Genomic DNA, 7,679 nt, shown 5'->3' with positions numbered 1-7,679 from the left:
ACCCTTTTTGAACTGACGGTTTCAGGTGGTTGTACTGTTGTTTTCAAAGTGGTTGAACTGATGCTTTCAGTTGTGTTTAAAATATCGTCTTCTTTAGTTCAAAAACTTTTTATAATTTTTTTGTCGGAATGGGGCGTGTAATATATCGTTGGAAAGCTCTTGACAACCATATTTCAAGTATATTGAACATTTTTGCAAAATCATTATGGTTTAAGAGCAGTTTTGAAAAAACCGTTTTTTTCAAAACCGAAAACGTGAATCGTATTTTGGACACAATTTTCAAACCGTTTGTCAGAATTGAGCAAATAAGATGGCGTTGAAAAGCTGGTGCAAATCCGGATCTTCCATATATGTATTGTTTTTTCTAATTCTATATGATTTAAAAGTAATTTGAAAAACGGTGAAATTCTGGGTGAAAAGTATTTTCGCAATTTTTTGCAAACGGTTTGTCGGATTGACGCAAATGATAAGGCGTTGGAAAGCTATTGAAAATGCGCAACTGTTTCGTATAGAAATGTTTTTCTAATTCCTTACAGTTTAAAAACGAATTCGAGTACAATCAAATTTGATTTTAAACGCGTTTTTTTAGAAGTTTGTCGAAATATGGCAAATAATATACCGTTGGATAGCTATCGAAAATGCGAAACTTAGTCATGTTGAATGTTTTCTCTACTTCGCAACCGTTTAAGAGTAATTTTGAATACAACATGACGGATCCTGCTGTTTTCTTGTCTGAAAAACAGAGTAGTCGTACTGATATATGTGTATGTTTGTACTGATTTATTTTTCGTAGAGTAATTTTGAATGGTTCCGAAAAATGGTACTTGTACTGATGCTTGCATGGGTTTGTACTGAGCGTGTTTTCACTAACTAGACTTTGCTCTGTTTTTTGGGTAATATTTTTCTCGTAAGTTTTCAACGGTGTACTGTATCGTCGCCCCTGTACTTGTATGGTTTGTATCATCGAAGTGAATGATATTTTTATTCAAAAACAAAATGTGTTTGTTTTGTTTCTTTTTTTTAACTCAACATTTTTTTGACAACGTTGTTCTGAACTTCTCTCCGTTGACGACTTGTACTGAGGTACTTACTAAGCAGGATTTTCATGGGGTTTCTTTTTTGCTTGAATTTTTACAATTTGAATTTCTGCCATTTATTTTATTCCGAACGGACCGCCGTTTTTAACTCGTACTGAGGTACTTACTACTCCCGAACTGGAGTGTCTGTCGTTGAACTGAATGACTTTTTTTTCAAAAAGAAATGTTTTGTGTCTTTTTTTAACTCAACATTTTTTTGCAACGGTGCTTTGGACTTCTCTCAATTTACTACTTGAACTTTTTACCATTTGATTTTCCATGGCTTTCTTTTTGTTTGAGCTTTTTTCCCAACCTCATCTGGGATGTCTTGTTGAACTTACAACTTTTTTTAATCAATGCCAAAGCTAGCAAATAGTAGGACATATACCCAACTTTTTTAACCCAAACTGATTAATCTCTCTAATTTGAAATGATCATTCATTTTTTAGAATTCAATCTAATCATGGCTTTTACTTCAAATTGATTTTTATATTCAAACTAACCATTTTTTTCATTTTGAACTGATCATTGTTTTTAATTTGTACTGATTAATTGTTTTTTATGTAAACCATTTCTTTCATTCTTGCATGCACACCAAACGGTCATGTATACCTTCTTTGAAGAAGTAACAATCATATCATCATAGACAAAAAATTTATTTTTTTGCAACGCATGTTCTAGATTTCTCTTGTTTTGCAACTTGAACTTTTTACCATTTTAAACTTTTACCAACTTGAATTACTGTGTGTGGATGACCACTTGAACTTGTAGAATTTTAATTTTTTTTTGTTTTAGTTCTTATTTGGTTTCTTCTCCGAACTTATGGTATCATCATCACTGAACATGCGTGGTTTCTGTAGCTGAACTAAAATCCATGTTGTCAGTGAAAACCAGGAAAATTGCATCTTCTCAATGGGCCATGATGCAAGCATCGCTGCCGGCAATACTTGGCGCACCAGAGAACCTGCACTACTGGATTTGTCGAGAGAGAACTGAGGGCAGCACATCCCATGCCTTTTTTCTGCAGCAGCTACACTTGGTTTACCAATTCACACACACACAAAATTGATAACAAGTTGACACACGACCTTATAACAGGAGCACACATGAACTGATAAACAAGAGCACACCGGTGATTAACATAATATAAATCCATTGTCGTTTTTTCCATTTGTCAAGTAGCTTTTTTCCTTCGAACCTTTACTGTTACGATTTTTTTTGCAAATTTGTTTGAGCAGAGTTATAGCCTAAAACAGAATTCGTACACACATGTTTTGTGAGAAGATAGGCCTAAGGATCATTTATAAGCAAATAGGTACAATACATTTTGCACTAATACATACACAAATTATAAGGCTACAAATATACGAGTATGAGGTACACGTTCCCATCGCTCGAGCCACCTAAAGTATGAGTACCATCAGGACTAATAGCAGACTGCATTCAAGCACCAAAGCAAGTGTTAAATAAAACACATGAAAGAAACTAAGAATATACAGCTGGAAGAGAAGGCTGAACCAGTTGGCCACTCACCTTATTTGACAAAGAAAGACTCTATTTTGCTGGCAGTGTAAGTCTTTATTGGACCCTTGTCCATGTGGAAAGTACTATAAAGATAGATCCTGGAACTGGAAATCTTATGAAGTCAGAAGCAATCCCCTCCAGTGACATCAGTTCTTTGCAGTTCTGTATAGTGGTCAAATGTTATGCTCACCTGTGATCCATGCATGACGCGGCAATATAAGCACCATATGACTCTTGAGACAAGCAAGAGATACCATCTATCACCCCCTCCTTCTGGATGAAAGGATCGGTCAGTCTTAAAACAGAACTACAAAAATATTCTCTTGTAATTGCAAGCTGCTTGCTTACCATAGGTTATGCTGTTGATTGAGAGGTTTTGTTGTAGACAGGCTCTTTAAGGTTCCGTGTATCCCAAACTTTCACAATGCTGGCAGATAGTTATTGTAAGTACAAGATGCATACATTTTAAGAGTTAAATAAAAACAAGCTACAAAAGTGGTGCACTGTGTTAGAAGTGGTATGTTCATAATTGAAAGACACCAGTAGCTGCATAATTAGACATATAAACTATACGAACTTAGGTAGTAAGTGCATAATATATTGGATGGGGAAATGCCTTACTTGTCAGCAGCACCAGATGTATCAATGGAGATATCGTCTTTCAGATACAGAATTGATGTGATGCTCATCGAAGCTCCCCAAAGATGACCAATATCAGCAAATGAACCCAAGGGAGAGTATAGTTACCAGCAAAAGGATTCTATGTAGATTCAATACCTTTGCTCGAGACCTTGTCCGATTCCTTCGAGTGGGACTGTGTGCTTCTTTGACAACAGCAGAAGATCTAACATGTAAAACAGCTGAATTCAATCAAAGATGCTATATTGCTATGGATATTTGATGACTACAATTAAAAGGAGCATTTATATTGCAGTAGCCATTAGATAACATACATGAGTCATGCTTCACCATGACCATTTGGGGTTTTGGGGTCACATCTTAGATCCCAAATGGCAAAAGAGCCGTCTCTTGAACCGGAAATAATAAGATCTGTATAAATAATGCATGATATAACATCAGGAAGATCTACATGTAAAACTTATATACTGCATATTCTCTTGGCATGTAGAAGTAATATTCCAAAAAGGATAAGATAAAAAGCTAAGAAAATTGGCAGTAAAAGAAATAGCTAGTTAGCAAATAATTTCATTTTTATGACAAGCTAAATAGAGATGGATAATATTGTGTCCATCTATATTCCACTATGCCAACTTGGGTTTGCATATATGTCACATAGTTACCAATATCACTTTTTCTTCAACAAATAAATCCGTTCATTTAACTGTAAAGATCCATAGTCCACCACAAGTATAAACATTACTATCTAGTAAGATATTTTCAGTCTTTTTGAAAGGAACCAAGCTGTCTTCAGTTGACAGTTTATACAAATACATACCCAGACATCCGCAAAGTTGTTAGAATTTCCCGTTCGATCCAGTGCTACTTTAGAATTAGAAGAAATTGTGAGGCAGATCATAGTTTTTGTTAGGCTAATGCCATTCTTTTATCCTACACCATGAAGCTGCAAAGATTAGAGACATACAACACATTTCTGAATTTAATTAGCATGACTACCTGTTGCAAAGACATCACAAAACAAACCCAGTTGCAGTCATACCCATCTGGTCCTCGACTGACTACCTAACAAAACAAAGTCCAGACATAGGAGATAAAAAACTATCAGTACATGTAGAACAATTTCAGTTTTGAGAACAAACTTCCATTGATTTGTTAAACTCTGAATCTGTATAGAGGACATGATGGGTCTCAGGCACCTTCTCCCTGATGTTGTATAGAAGAATGTTAATAAGAACTTGTCAGAACAAAAATTAGTTATTGTACTAAACTAAAATAAGAAACTAGACTAAATGTGGTAGCTCTCGTCCTTGATGGGTGCCTAGTCATCGTCGAAGAGCTTGAGGAGGCGCTTCAGGACTGGCCAAACATGCTAATTGGAGAAGCCACGGAGGCTTCATCGCCTCCAGCTCCTTTCTAGTAGCATTAGCATTGTTGGAAACCATGGACTTTAATGAAATGGTTCAGGGATCACTCCCAGTCAGTCCCATTTGCTACTTGTGCTGCAGAGAACATGAATATAAAGCAGATGGTGACTCATCGATTTTTCTTTATGATATATAAACTTACAGAATTTCAAAACTTGCACTGACAATATTTAGGTGATATATCTAAACTTTACAGAATTTTGAAGAAACTCGCTGCAAACCATTACTTATTTCAGGTGATATATCTAAAGTTGCAGAATTTTGAAACTTGCACTGATGATATTTGTGCACACGCACCAACTATTCTATGATTTTTCATGGACTGAAGATAGAATACGCACCGAACTAATATTAAGTCTGGTACATAAATTCTCTATTCACGAACTGACAATATTTCTTCTATGTGGAATACATAAGATCTCCTCAATGGGCCATGATGCAGGCATCGCTGCAGGCAATACTTGGCACACCGGAGATCATGTACTATTGGATTTTGTCGAGAGAGCACTGAGGGAACACGTCGGCGTTGGGGTGGCGGATGCAAGTATTGGAGTTCAGCCTAAAATCACAAGAGAATGGATCAAAATGAATTCGGATTGACTTCTAATCATTTATCATGCTATAAAAGTTAGAACTGATGTTACACAAGGCATTTTTTATATGAACAGCTCACGTAATATGTATTGTACCACTGTTTTGTTATTCTCATGAACAAATAACAATATACTAACGAGAGAATGTATTACTGGACAGTAGGCATTTTCTTCTCAGGACCACTTTGGTTTTCTTTTTCTTTTTCTTCACTTTTGCTCTGCTTTATTTTTTCTTTGCTTTATGAAGTGCCCCATCAGAATAGTTGAACTTTAGATTTTACCAATCTCCACATCTACTGAAACTAAGGGAGCTCCTTTTTGAAACTAAGGGCGTCGGTCCTTATATACTTGAACAAAAACTGGTTAAGAACAAAAACTGAAGGAGTTGAAATTCAAGAAACTAACTAAAGTTCCTTATGTTCCTTATGTACTTGAACTATATAAAATTTGAAGATTTGAACTAATGTTCTACTTAAGTATCGACACTACAAAATACATAAAACCAGTTTTTAACACAAACAAATCTCTACAACTACCAACACTACAAAATGCATTGTGCAGGCAGATAGTACAACATAAAACTCCCACTCTCATACTGTAATTTGTTGCAAATAGTGAAAATCATTTGTTGATAAAGAATGAGAGGAGGTGAATTCGAGGGATCCTCTACATGAACTGAACAGAGATAAATGGACGAACTGAGCAAGCTCACACATGAACAGAGGAACTGGCCAAGCTCCACACAAACTGTTATCTATAGGCTTCTCCTTGTCCTTGCCTTCACAAAACGTAAGTCTGAACTTTGAACAACTCTGGAACAAAAACTGCTATGGATCAGTTTTCTCATAGGAATAATATCAAACAAGTTGAGGGTATTCATGACACAACAAGAACAAGCAACCAACTTTTTCAACGAATTTAAGAGAGGAGAAAGAGAGAGATCCACGTGGGGTTGTAGCGAAGAGGGCGGCTCCCGCGTCATCAGTCCGCCAGTGCAAGATGGGGAATAGCAGCAGGTCACAAAGAGGGCAGTTGTCTTCCTTGTCATCGTAGTACTGAGGGACGCGCCCTTGTCAAACTGCTAGAGGCGGTGCCACCCGACGGCGAGCAGAACCTCCCACAATCTGACGTCGGTGGCTAGAGGCGGAGGTGCTCCACCCCGGGACGGTCGCCGCACCAACACGCCGGAACCACCACTTCTCGCACACCTCCCGATCTACGCTGTCGGGACGCAGGGTGGCAAGGCGGCAATGGGATGCGGGATGGCCCAAACGACAGCGAGGCACGGGGTGGCCGGGTGGCGACGGGGCGCGGGGTGGCCGGTCGGGAGGACCAATCCGCACATAAATCATTATACCAATCCATGCTGTCTGTTGTTGACAGAAGTACAGATGTGCATGCATACCTTGACAGTAGTCGGAGACGAGCACCATAAGGTCCCTGCGCCACCCCGTTTCCGCTACTGACGCCCAGCAATGACGCCGTGGCGAGGAGGGCGTCCCAGTCACCTAGCTCATGAACGGAGGGGTTGGGCACTGGCGCTTGGATCTCGGGTGTGGAAGGCGGACGAATCTCGGGGAGGAAGGCGGCCGAAGCGCGGGGAGGAAGGTGACCGGAGGCAGGGGAGAGAGGAGGCCGGAGTGCGGGGAGGAAGGCGTCCGGAGCGCGGGGAGGAAGGCTACCGGAGGCGGGGGAGGAAGGAGGCCGGAGCACGGGTAGGAAGGCGGCGGAGCGCGGGGTTGGGAGGAGGTCGTCGCACGGAGAGGAAGTTGACCGGAGGGCAGGGGAAGGGAGGAGGCCGCCGTCAAGGGTTTGGCGGCTGCCGGCGCGAGGCAAGGGCGGCGCGGCGTGGGAGAGAGGGAGGCGGCGGGGTTCATGGGGAGTGAATGAGTGAGGCTCACTGCCTGTAACTTTTTTGGGTTGTTCGGTGCGGGGTCTTCGGAAATTGTGGATCGGGCCCTTATAGAGTCGAGGGTAACAGAATAATATTTTGTTACCGGTAACAAAATAGCATATATATATATATATGGAGGAAGAAGTTAGGTCTATGAGAAAGATGGAGACATGTAATATAAGGAGTGAGATGTGTGTGCATCAAGATTTTGTACATGTGGAAGGAGAAGAGAGAAAAGGCTTGATGACAGAGCTCAAAAGAACGTGGACTAGAGGGGAATCTTGTGGGCTGAGGGATTGATAATTTTGTGTGGGAGGGAGCGAGAGGGAGTGGGGGGAGTTACTCAGCCGTTGTCACATCATCCTGCTTCCAAATGGCCCTGCAGTCTCTAGTGCGGTCTGGTCGTCGTCTTCGCTCTTCCTGATGCCCTCCTTGAAGATCAAGGTGGTGTGCATGTGGGGGTGTTGATAAGCACAAGCAGAAGCGGTCTCTATATAACCTTGGATGGGGATTGATAGTGTGCTTGGGG

At 40.2% G+C, this 7,679-nt stretch overlaps 1 long non-coding RNA gene across 10 annotated transcripts; it reads right to left on the bottom strand.

Moving 5' to 3' along the window:
• Positions 1–2,214: 2,214 nt before the first annotated feature.
• LOC119337419 lies at positions 2,215–7,176 on the bottom strand. 10 transcript variants are annotated; one of them, XR_005163322.1, is made up of 13 exons: positions 6,662–7,176; positions 6,162–6,477; positions 5,969–6,080; positions 5,005–5,222; positions 4,236–4,738; positions 4,057–4,169; positions 3,554–3,650; positions 3,378–3,444; positions 3,222–3,294; positions 2,949–3,027; positions 2,791–2,873; positions 2,610–2,704; positions 2,215–2,513 (listed from the first exon to the last, which is right to left on the bottom strand). It is a non-coding gene; the product is annotated as an uncharacterized LOC119337419 (long non-coding RNA). The 10 variants fall into 10 exon arrangements; XR_005163320.1 differs by having other exon boundaries at positions 5,969–6,068; XR_005163321.1 differs by having other exon boundaries at positions 6,203–6,477.
• Between the last annotated feature and the right edge of the window lie 503 nt (positions 7,177–7,679).

Source organism: Triticum dicoccoides, chromosome 7B (genome assembly GCF_002162155.2).
Source record: "Triticum dicoccoides isolate Atlit2015 ecotype Zavitan chromosome 7B, WEW_v2.0, whole genome shotgun sequence".
NCBI classification, from domain to species: Eukaryota; Viridiplantae; Streptophyta; class Magnoliopsida; order Poales; family Poaceae; genus Triticum; species Triticum dicoccoides.
Note: the sequence above shows the minus strand (reverse complement) of the source record. Positions and strands in the feature narration are given on the sequence as shown.